The sequence below is a fragment of the Columba livia genome, chromosome 31 (assembly GCF_036013475.1).
Source record: "Columba livia isolate bColLiv1 breed racing homer chromosome 31, bColLiv1.pat.W.v2, whole genome shotgun sequence".
In the NCBI taxonomy this organism is placed as follows: domain Eukaryota; kingdom Metazoa; phylum Chordata; class Aves; order Columbiformes; family Columbidae; genus Columba; species Columba livia.
Window position 1 is genome coordinate 269,878 of NC_088632.1, and position 11,685 is coordinate 281,562.

Genomic DNA, 11,685 nt, shown 5'->3' on the forward strand with positions numbered 1-11,685 from the left:
CCCTCCCAGTACCTCCCAGTACCCCCCATCTCCCTCCCAGTGACCCCCATTCCCCTCCCAGTTCCCTCCCAGTAACTCCCAGTACCCCCCACTCCCCTCCCAGTGACTCCCAGTACCCCCCCCACTCCCCTCCCAGTGACTCCCAGTACCCCCCATCTCCCTCCCAGTTCCCTCCCAGTAACTCCCAGTGACCCCCATTCCCCTCCCATTCCCCTCCCAGTAACCCCCATTCCCCTCCCATTCCCCTCCCAGTACCTCCCAGTACCCCCCACTCCCCTCCCAGTGACTCCCAGTGACCCCCATTCCCCTCCCAGTACCCCCCCCACTCCCCTCCCAGTGACTCCCAGTACCCCCCATCTCCGTCCTAGTGACCCCCATTCCCCTCCCAGTTCCCTCCCAGTAACTCCCAGTACCCCCCATTCCCCTCCCAGTAACTCCCAGTGACCCCCACTCCCCTCCCAGTTCCCTCCCAGTGACTCCCAGTACCCCCCATTCCCCTCCCAGTAACTCCCAGTGACCCCCATTCCCCTCCCAGTTCCCTCCCAGTGCCTCCCAGTAACTCCCATTCCCCTCCCAGTGCCTCCCAGTACCCCCCATTCCCCTCCCAGTTCCCTCCCAGTAACTCCCAGTGACCCCCATTCCCCTCCCAGTTCCCTCCCAGTAACTCCCTGTACCCCCCATTCCCCTCCCAGTACCTCCCAGTGACCCCCATTCCCCTCCCAGTACCCCCCATTTCCCTCCCAGTAACTCCCAGTAACACCCAGTGACCCCCATTCCCCTCCCATTCCCCTCCCAGTAACTCCCAGTAACACCCAGTGACCCCCATTCCCCTCCCATTCCCCTCCCAGTAACTCCCAGTAACACCCAGTGACCCCCATTCCCCTCCCAGTTCCCTCCCAGTGACTCCCAGTGACTCCCAGTACCTCCCATTCCCCTCCCAGTACCTCCCAGTGACTCCCAGTACCCCCCATTCCCCTCCCAGTACCCCCCATTCCCCTCCCAGTACCCCCCATTCCCCTCCCAGTACCTCCCAGTACCCCCCATTCCCCACCCAGTAACTCCCAGTGACCCCCATTCCCCTCCCAGTTCCCTCCCAGTAACTCCCAGTACCCCCCATTCCCCTCCCAGTGACTCCCAGTGACCCCCATTCCCCTCCCAGTTCCCTCCCAGTGCCTCCCAGTGACCCCCATTCCCCTCCCAGTACCTCCCAGTGACCCCCCCACTCCCCTCCCAGTAACTCCCAGTGACTCCCAGTACCCCCCATTCCCCTCCCAGTAACTCCCAGTGACCCCCATTCCCCTCCCAGTTCCCTCCCAGTGACTCCCAGTAACTCCCAGTGACCCCCATTCCCCTCCCAGTTCCCTCCCAGTGACTCCCAGTGACCCACATTCCCCTCCCAGTAACTCCCAGTGACCCCCATTCCCCTCCCAGTTCCCTCCCAGTGCCTCCCAGTAACTCCCATTCCCCTCCCAGTGCCTCCCAGTACCCCCCATTCCACTCCCATTCCCCTCCCAGTGCCTCCCAGTACCCCCCACTCCCCTCCCAGTGACTCCCAGTACCCCCCATCTCCCTCCCAGTTCCCTCCCAGTAACTCCCAGTGACCCCCATTCCCCTCCCAGTACCTCCCAGTCACTCCCAGTGACCCCCATTCCCCTCCCAGTGACCCCCATTCCCCTCCCAGTGACCCCCATTCCCCTCCCAGTACCTCCCAGTACCCCCCATCTCCCTCCCAGTGACCCCCATTCCCCTCCCAGTCCCCTCCCAGTGACTCCCAGTGACCCCCAGTTCCCTCCCAGTAACTCCCAGTGACTCCCAGTGCCCCCCATTCCCCTCCCAGTTCCCTCCCAGTGACTCCCAGTTCCCTCCCAGTGACTCCCAGTAACTCCCAGTGACCCCCATTCCCCTCCCAGTGCCTCCCAGTAACTCCCATTCCCCTCCCAGTGCCTCCCAGTACCCCCCATTCCCCTCCCATTCCCCTCCCAGTGACTCCCAGTACCCCCCACTCCCCTCCCAGTGACTCCCAGTACCCCCCATCTCCTCCCAGTGCCCCCCATTCCCCTCCCAGTTCCCTCCCAGTAACTCCCAGTGACCCCCATTCCCCTCCCAGTGACCCCCATTCCCCTCCCAGTACTTCCCAGTACCCCCCATTCCCCTCCCAGTTCCCTCCCAGTAACTCCCAGTACCCCCCATTCCCCTCCCAGTAACTCCCAGTGACCCCCATTCCCCTCCCAGTACCTCCCAGTGACCCCCCCACTCCCCTCCCAGTAACTCCCAGTGACTCCCAGTTCCCCCCATTCCCCTCCCATTCCCCTCCCAGTGCCTCCCAGTCCGTCCCAGTGACTCCCAGTGCCCCCCATTCCCCTCCCAGTAACTCCCAGTGACTCCCAGTGCCCCCCATTCCCCTCCCAGTGCCTCCCAGTCCGTCCCAGTGCTCCCAGTGCTCACCCAGCACGGTGAGCTGGGCGGGGCGGGACCCGCGGGGGGCGGTTCCGTTCCCCTCCCCCACCTGGCACTGGAACTCGGCGTCGTCATCCAGGGACACGCGCGAGATCAGCAGGTGGTGCTGCCCTGGACCCAGGAGTGCCCCAAGGGACCCAGGAGTGCCCCAAGGGACCCAGGAGTTTGGGTGGGACCCAAATAGGGAACCCAGGAGTTTGGGAGGGGACCCAGGTGTGCCCCAAGGGACCCAGGAGTTCGGGGAGGGGACCCAGGAGTTTGGGTAGGACCCAAATAGGGGACCCAGGAGTTCGGGAGGGGACCCAGGAGTGCCCCAAGGGACCCAGGAGTTCGGGGAGGGGACCCAAAAGTTCAGGGAGGGACCCAGGCGTTCGGGAGGGGACCCAGGAGTTCGGGGGGGGGGACCCAGGAGTGCCCCAAGGGACCCAGGAGTTCGGGGAGGGGACCCAGGAGTTTGGGTAGGACCCAAATAGGGGACCCAGGAGTTCGGGAGGGGACCCAGGAGTGCCCCAAGGGACCCAGGAGTTCGGGGAGGGGACCCAGGAGTGCCCCAAGGGACCCAGGAGTTCGGGGAGGGGAACCAAATAGGGGACCCAGGAGTTCGGGGAGGGGACCCAGGCGTTCGGGAGGGGACCCAGGCGTTCGGGGAGGGGACCCAGGCGTTCGGGGAGGGGAACCGAATAGGGGACCCAGGAGTTCAAGGAGGGACCCAAATAGGGGACCCAGGAGTGCCCCAAGGGACCCAGGAGTTCAGGGGGGGAACCAAATAGGGGACCCAATAGGGGACCCAGGCGTTCGGGAGGGGACCCAGGAGTGCCCCAAGGGACCCAGGAGTTCGGGGAGGGGACCCAGGAGTTTGGGTAGGACCCAAATAGGGGACCCAGGAGTTCGGGAGGGGACCCAGGAGTGCCCCAAGGGACCCAGGAGTTCGGGGAGGGGACCCAGGAGTGCCCCAAAGGACCCAGGAGTTCGGGGAGGGGACCCAAATAGGGGACCCAGGAGTTCGGGGAGGGGACCCAGGCGTTCGGGAGGGGACCCAGGCGTTCAGGAGGGGACCCAGGCGTGCCCCAAGGGACCCAGGAGTTCGGGGAGGGGAACCAAATAGGGGACCCAGGAGTTCGGGGAGGGGACCCAGGCGTTCGGGAGGGGACCCAGGCGTTCGGGGAGGGGACCCAGGCGTTCGGGGAGGGGAACCGAATAGGGGACCCAGGAGTTCAAGGAGGGACCCAAATAGGGGACCCAGGAGTGCCCCAAGGGACCCAGGAGTTCAGGGGGGGAACCAAATAGGGGACCCAATAGGGGACCCAGGCGTTCGGGAGGGGACCGAGGAGTGCCCCAAGGGACCCAGGAGTTCGGGGAGGGGGACCCAGGAGCTTGGGTGGGACCCAAATAGGGGACCCAGGAGTTCGGGAGGGGACCCAGGAGTGCCCCAAGGGACCCAGGAGTTCGGGCAGGGGACCCAGGAGTCCGGGGAGGGGACCCAAATAGGGGACCCAGGAGTTCGGGAGGGGACCCAAATAGGGGACCCAGGAGTTCGGGGAGGGGACCCAGACGTTCGGGAGGGGACCCAGGAGTGCCCCAAGGGACCCAGGAGTTCGGGGAGGGGACCCAGGAGTCCGGGGAGGGGACCCAAATAGGGGACCCAGGAGTTCGGGGGGGGGACCCAAATAGGGGACCCAGGAGTTCAGGAGGGGACCCAGGCGTGCCCCAAGGGACCCAGGAGTTCGGGGAGGGGACCCAAAAGTTCAGGGAGGGACCCAGGCGTTCGGGAGGGGACCCAGGAGTTCAGGGGGGGGGACCCAGGAGTGCCCCAAGGGACCCAGGAGTTCGGGGAAGGGGACCCAGGAGTTTGTGTGGGACCCAAATAGGGGACCCAGGAGTACCCCAAGGGACCCAGGAGTTCGGGAGGGGGGACCCAAATAGGGGACCCAGGAGTACCCCAAGGGACCCAGGAGTTCGGGAGGGGGGACCCAAATAGGGGACCCAGGAGTCCGGGAGGGGACCCAGGAGTGCCCCAAGGGACCCAGGAGTTCGGGGAGGGGACCCAAATAGGGGACCCAGGAGTGCGGGAGGGGACCCAGGAGTTCGAGAAAGACCCCACCCCCACCTCCACGTCCTTTAATCCCCATGAGGCCCCGCCCCCCTTTAGCCCCTCCTACCTTTCTTCGGGTCTCCAGCCAATCGGTAGCGGGGGTGGGCGGGGCCGGGCAATTGGCCCAATAGGAGCCCGTCCCGCGCCCACTGCACGGCCCCGCCCCCCCGCACGGCGCAGCGAAGCTCCGCCCCCCCGCCCAGCACCGCGCTCCCATTGGTCGGCTCCTCCAGGAAGGGCCACGTGGCCACGCCCACTGGTGGGGGGGAAGCCGGGAAAAGGGGGCGGGGCTAACGGAGGCTCCGCCCCCCCACATGTCTGGGTGACCTTTGGTGACCTCTGGTGTGACCCCCCCCCCCCCCCCGTCCCCATGTGACCCCCATGACCCCCCCATGTGACCCCAAATTTCACCCCATGACCTTTCATGACCTCATGTGACCCCTCTGTGACCCCATGACCCTTCATGACATCATGTGACCCCCTTTGACCCTTATGTGACCCCCCCATGATCCCCCAGTGACCCCGATTTCACCCTCATGACCCTGCCATGTGACCCACCATGTGACCCCCATGACCCCTCATGACCCCCATGTGACCCCAATGTCACCCCCATGACCGCCATGTGACCCCCGTGTGACCCCATGACCCCCATGTGACCCCCATGACCCCCCAATGTGACCCCTATGACCCCACATGTGACCCCCATGTGACCCCCATGTGACCCCCATGACCCCCACATGACCCTGATGACCCACATGTGACCCACGTGACCCCAATTTCACCTCCATGACCCCCATGTGACCCTCATGACCCCCCATGTGACCCCCCATATGACCCCCATGTGACCCCCCCACGTGAACCCATGACCCCCATGTGACCCCCATGTGACCCTAATTTCACCCTCTTGACCCCATGACCCCCCACGTGACCCCCCATAGCCTCCATTTGACCCCACATGACCCCATTTGACCCCACATGACCCCATGTGACCCCATGTGACCCTTCCTGACCCCCATTTGACCCCATATGTGACCCCCATGACCCCCCGGTGACCCCATGACCTCTTGTGACCCCGTGACCTCTCACCTGTGACCCCCCTGAACAGCAGCACCAGCAGCAGCTGTCAGAGGTCAAAGGGCAAAGGTCAACCCCCATGACCCCTAATTAACCGCCTAATTAGCCCCATAGACCCCTAATGACCCCATAGACCTCAAATGAACCCCTAATTACCCCTAATTAACCCCATAGACCCCTAATTAACCCCTAATTACCCCTAATTAACCCCATAGACCCCTAATTAACCCCTAATTACCCCTAATTAACCCCATAGACCCCTAATTAACCCCATAGACCCCTAATTAACCCCTAATTACCCCTAATTAACCCCATAGACCTCAAATGAACCCCTAATTACCCCTAATTAACCCCATAGACCCCTAATTAACCCCTAATTACCCCTAATTAACCCCATAGAGCCCTAATTACACCCATATACCCTTAATTAACCCCCATAGACCCCTAAGTAACCCCCTAGGCCCCTAATTAACCCATAGATCACTAATTAATCCTCCATAGACCCCTAATTAACCACATAGACCCCTAATAAACCCCCATAGACCTCTAATTAACCCCCATAGACCCCTAATTATACCCATATACCCTTAATTAACCCCATAGACCCCTAATTAACCCCATAGACTCCTAATTAACCCTCATAGACCTCTAAATAACCCCATAGACCCTTAATTAACCCCCATAGACCCCTAATTACCCCCTTGGACCCCTAATTAACCCATAGACCCCTAATTAAACCCCATAGACCCCTAATGACCCCATAGACCCCTAATTAACCCCACAGATCCTTAATTAACCCCCATAGACCCCTAATTACCCCATATACCCTCAATTAACCCCATAGACCCCTAATTAACCTCATAGACCCTTAATTAACCCATAGACCCCTAATTAACCCATAGATCCCTAACGAATCTATAGACCCCTAATTAACCCATAGACCCCTAATTAACCCCCATAGACCCCTAATTAACCCCCATAGACCCCTAAGTAACCCCCTAGGCCCCTAATTAACCCATAGATCACTAATTAATCCTCCATAGACCCCTAATTAACCCCATAGACCCCTAATTAACTCCATAGACCCCTAATTAACCCCCATAGACCTCTAATTAACCCACATAGACCCCTAATTATACCCATATACCCTTAATTAACCCCATAGACCCCTAATTAAGCCCATAGACCCCTAATTAATCCCCACAGACCCCTAATTACCCCATAGGCCCCTAATTACCCCATAGACCCCTAATTAACCCCATAGACCCTTAATTAACCCCATAGACCCCTAATTACCCCATAGACCCCTAATGAACCTATAGACTCCTAATTAACCCCATAGACCCCTAATTAAACCCCATAGACCCCTAATTAACCCCATAGATCCTTAATTAACCCCCATAGACCCCTAATTACCCCATATACCCTCAATTAACCCCATAGACCCCTAATTAACCTCATAGACCCTTAATTAAACCATAGACCCCTAATTAACCCATAGATCCCTAACGAATCTATAGACCCCTAATTAACCCATAGACCCCTAATTACCCCGTAGACCCCTAATGAACCCCATAGACCCTTAATTAACCCCCATAGACCCCTAATTACCCCCTTGGACCCCTAATTACCCCATAGACCCCTAATTACCCCATAGACTCCTAATGAACCTATAGACTCCTAATTAACCCCATAGACCCCTAATTAACCCATAGACTCCTAATTAACCCCATAGACCCCTAACGAGCCCATAGACCCCTAATTATACCCATATAACCTTAATTAACCCCATAGACCCCTAATTAACCCCCATAGACCCCTAATTAACCCATAGACCCCTAATTATACCCATAGACCCCTAATTAACCCCATATACCCTTAATTAACCCCATAGACCCCTAATTAACCCCATAGACCCCTAATTAACCCCATAGACCCCAATTAACCCCCATAGACCCCTAATTACCCCATAGATCCCTAATTACCCCATAGACCCTTAATTAACCCATAGACCCCTAATTAACCCCATATACCTTTAATTAACCCCATAGACCCCTAATTAACCCCCATAGACCCCTAATTATACCCATATAGCCTTAATTAACCCCATAGACCCCTAATTAACCCCATAGACCGCTAATTAACCCCATAGACCCCTAACGAGCCCATAGACCCCTAATTATGCCCATATCCCCTTAATTAACCCCATAGACCCCTAATTAACCCCCATAGACCTCTAATTAACTCCTTAGACACCTAATTAACCCCATAGACCCCTAATTACCCCATAGACCCCTAATTAACCCCATAGACCCCTAACGAGCCCATAGACCCCTAATTAACCCCATAGACCCCTAATTAACCCCAGGACTCCCTAATTAACCCCAGGACTCCCTAATTACCCCCCTCCCAATTAACCCCCAGCCACTAATTACCCCCCTTGGCCCGTCCATGGCAGCGCTGGGAGCGAATGGGCCGGGGGGGGCCCGGACGCCTGGGTCCCCTTTCGGGGGGGAGGGGCGGAGCCAGAGACCTCCCCCCCCCCAGGCACCTCCCCGGACGCCTGGGTCCCTCCCGGACGCCTGGGTCCCCTCCTGAATTCCTGGGTCCCTCCCGGACGCCTGGGTCCCCTCCTGAATTCCTGGGTCTCCCCCCGAATTCCTGGGTTCCTCCCGGACGCCTGGGTCCCCTCCTGAACTCCTGGGTCCCTCCTGAGTTCCTGGCTCTCCCCCCGAATTCCTGGGTCCCCTCCCGAACGCCTGGGTCCCTCCCGAACGCCTGGGTCCGCTCCTGAACTCCTGGCTCCCTCCCGGACGCCTGGGTCCCTCCTGAATTCCTGGGTCTCCCCCCGAACGCCTGGGTCCCTCCCGAACGCCTGGGTCCGCTCCTGAACTCCTGGGTCCCTGCCGGACGCCTGGGTCCCCTCCTGAACTCCTGTGTCCCTCCTGAGTTCCTGGGTCTCCCCCCGAATTCCTGGGTCCCTCCCGAACGCCTGGGTCCCCTCCCGAACTCCTGGGTCCCTCCCGAACGCCTGGGTCCCCTCCTGAACTCCTGGGTCCCCTCCCGGACGCCTGGGTCCCTCCCGGACGCCTGGGTCCCCTCCTGAACTCCTGGGTCCCCTCCTGAATTCCTGGGTCTCCCCCCGAATTCCTGGGTCCCCTCCCGAACGCCTGGGTCCCCTCCTGAACTCCTGGGTCCCTCCCGAACGCCTGGGTCCCCTCCTGAACTCCTGGGTCCCTCCTGAGTTCCTGGGTCTCCCCCCGAATTCCTGGGTCCCTCCCGAACGCCTGGGTCCCCTCCCGAACTCCTGGGTCCCCTCCTGAACTCCTGGGTCCCTCCCGGACGCCTGGGTCCCTCCTGAATTCCTGGGTCTCCCCCAGAATTCCTGGGTCCCTCCCGGACGCCTGGGTCCCCTCCTGAACTCCTGGGTCTCCCCCCGAATTCCTGGGTCCCTCCCGGACGCCTGGGTCCCTCCCGAACGCCTGGGTCCCCTCCTGAACTCCTGGGTCCCCTCCTGAACTCCTGGGTCCCTCCCGGACGCCTGGGTCCCCTCCTGAACTCCTGGGTCCCTCCTGAGTTCCTGGGTCTCCCCCCGAATTCCTGGGTCCCCTCCCGAACGCCTGGGTCCCTCCCGAACGCCTGGGTCCGCTCCTGAACTCCTGGCTCCCTCCCGGACGCCTGGGTCCCTCCTGAATTCCTGTGTCTCCCCCCGAACGCCTGGGTCCCTCCCGAACGCCTGGGTCCCTCCTGAATTCCTGGGTCCCTCCCGAACGCCTGGGTCCCCTCCTGAACTCCTGGGTCCCTCCCGGACGCCTGGGTCCCCTCCTGAACTCCTGGGTCCCTCCCGGACGCCTGGGTCCCCTCCTGAATTCCTGGGTCTCCCCCCGAATTCCTGGGTCCCCTCCCGAACGCCTGGGTCCCCTCCTGAACTCCTGGGTCCCTCCCGGACGCCTGGGTCCCCTCCTGAACTCCTGGGTCCCTCCTGAGTTCCTGGGTCCCCTCCCGAACGCCTGGGTCCCCTCCCGAACGCCTGGGTCCCTCCCGAACGCCTGGGTCCGCTCCTGAACTCCTGGCTCCCTCCCGGACGCCTGGGTCCGCTCCTGAACTCCTGGCTCCCTCCCGGACGCCTGGGTCCGCTCCTGAACTCCTGGGTCCCTCCTGAGTTCCTGGGTCTCCCCCCGAACGCCTGGGTCCCCTCCCGAACGCCTGGGTCCCCTCCCGAACTCCTGGGTCCCCTCCCGGACGCCTGGGTCCCCTCCTGAACTCCTGGGTCCCCTCCCGAATGCCTGGGTCCCTCCTGAATTCCTGGGTCCCCTCCTGAACTCCTGGGTCCCTCCCGGACGCCTGGGTCCCCTCCTGAACTCCTGGGTCCCTCCCGAACGCCTGGGTCCCTCCTGAATTCCTGGGTCTCCCCCCGAATTCCTGGGTCCCTCCCGAACGCCTGGGTCCCCTCCTGAACTCCTGGGTCCCTCCTGAGTTCCTGGGTCTCCCCCCGAATTCCTGGGTCCCTCCCGAACGCCTGGGTCCCCTCCTGAACTCCTGGGTCCCTCCCGGACGCCTGGGTCCTCTCCTGAACTCCTGGGTCCCTCCCGGACGCCTGGGTCCCTCCCCGGCTGATAGGGGAATGTGGGGAATGTGGAGGGGGGATGACAGGGACCATCTGGGATCTGGAAGGACCCAGGTGTCCGAGAGGGACCCAGGAGTTCGGGGTGGGGGGGGGACCCAGGAGTTCGGGGGGAAACACAAATAAGGGACCCAAGCGTCCGGGAAGGACCCAGGAGTTCGGGAAGGACCCAGGAGTTCGGGAAGGACCCGGGAGTAAAACCGGGGGGACCCCAAAATATGGATCCCCTTTCCCGCACTCCTGGGTCCCCCCCCGAACTCCTGGGTCCCCCCCCAATCTTTGGGTCCCCCCCCGAACTCCTGGGTCCCTCCCGAACTCCTGGGTCCCCCCTAATTTTTGGGTTCACCCCCCGCACTCCTGGGTCCCGCCCGAAGACCTGGGTCCCCCCCCAATTTTTGGGTTCCCCCCCACCCCCGAACTCCTGGGTCCCTCCCGCACTCCTGGGTCCCCCCCGGCATCCTGGGTCTCTTCCCGAACTCCTGGGTCCCTTCCCGCACTCCCGGGTCCCTCCCCGAACTCCTGGGTCCCCCCACAATTTTTGTGTTCCCCTCCCCGAACTCCTGGGTCCCTTCCCGGACTCCTGGGTCCCTCCTGAACTCCTGGGTCCCTTCCCGAACTCCTGGGTCCCCCTACACTCCTGGTTCCCCCTTCCCGCACTCCTGGGTCCCTCCCGCACTCCTGGGTCCCTCCCGAACTCCTGGGTCCCTCCCGCATTCCTGGGTCCCCCCGAATTCTTAGTTCTACCCCCGCACTCCTGGGTCCCTCCCGCACTCCTGGGTTCCCACTCGAACTCCTGGGTCCCCCCCCGAACTCCTGGGTCCCTCCCGAACTCCTGGGTCCCCCCCCAATTTTTGGGTTCCCCCCCCCCTCGCACTCCTGGGTCCCCTCCCGCACTCCTGGGTCCCTTCCCGCACTCCTGAGTCCCTTCCCGCACTCCTGGGTCCCCCCCCCGAACTCCTGGGTCCCCCCGAATTCTTAGTTCTACCCCCGCACTCCTGGGTCCCTCCCGCACTCCTGGGTCCCCTCCCGCACTCCTGGGTCCCTCCCGAAGTCCTGTGTCCCCCCCCAATTTTTGGGTTCCCCCCCACCGAACTCCTGGGTCCCTCCCGCACTCCTGGGTCCCCTCCCGCACTCCTGGGTCCCCTCCCGAACTCCTGGGTCCCCTCCCGCACTCCTGGGTCCCTCCCGCACTCCTGGGTCCCCCCCCGAACTCCTGGGTCCCTCTACACTCCTGGTTCCCCCTTCCCGGACTCCTGGGTCCCCTTCCCGGACTCCTGGGTCCCCCCCCGAACTCCTGGGTCCCCCTACACTCCTGGTTCCCCCCTCCCGCACTCCTGGGTCCCTTCCCGAACTCCTGGGTCCCTTCCCGAACTCCTGGGTCCCCCCCCGAACTCCTGGGTCCCCCCGAATTCTTAGTTCTACCCCCGCACTCCTGGGT

The 11,685-nt window shown here is 62.0% G+C and overlaps 1 protein-coding gene across 1 annotated transcript in view; it reads right to left on the reverse strand.

Moving 5' to 3' along the window:
* The window catches only part of NPHS1 (NPHS1 adhesion molecule, nephrin), a 68,468-nt gene extending 62,803 nt beyond the window's left edge, over positions 1–5,665 (reverse strand). Inside the window, exons 1-3 of the mRNA XM_065043980.1 lie at positions 5,636–5,665; positions 4,617–4,805; positions 2,446–2,568 (exon numbers count right to left, since the gene is read on the reverse strand). The gene's annotated coding sequence lies outside the window, so the exon portion shown is untranslated. The remainder of the gene's footprint in view (positions 1–2,445; positions 2,569–4,616; positions 4,806–5,635) is intronic.
* Between the last annotated feature and the right edge of the window lie 6,020 nt (positions 5,666–11,685).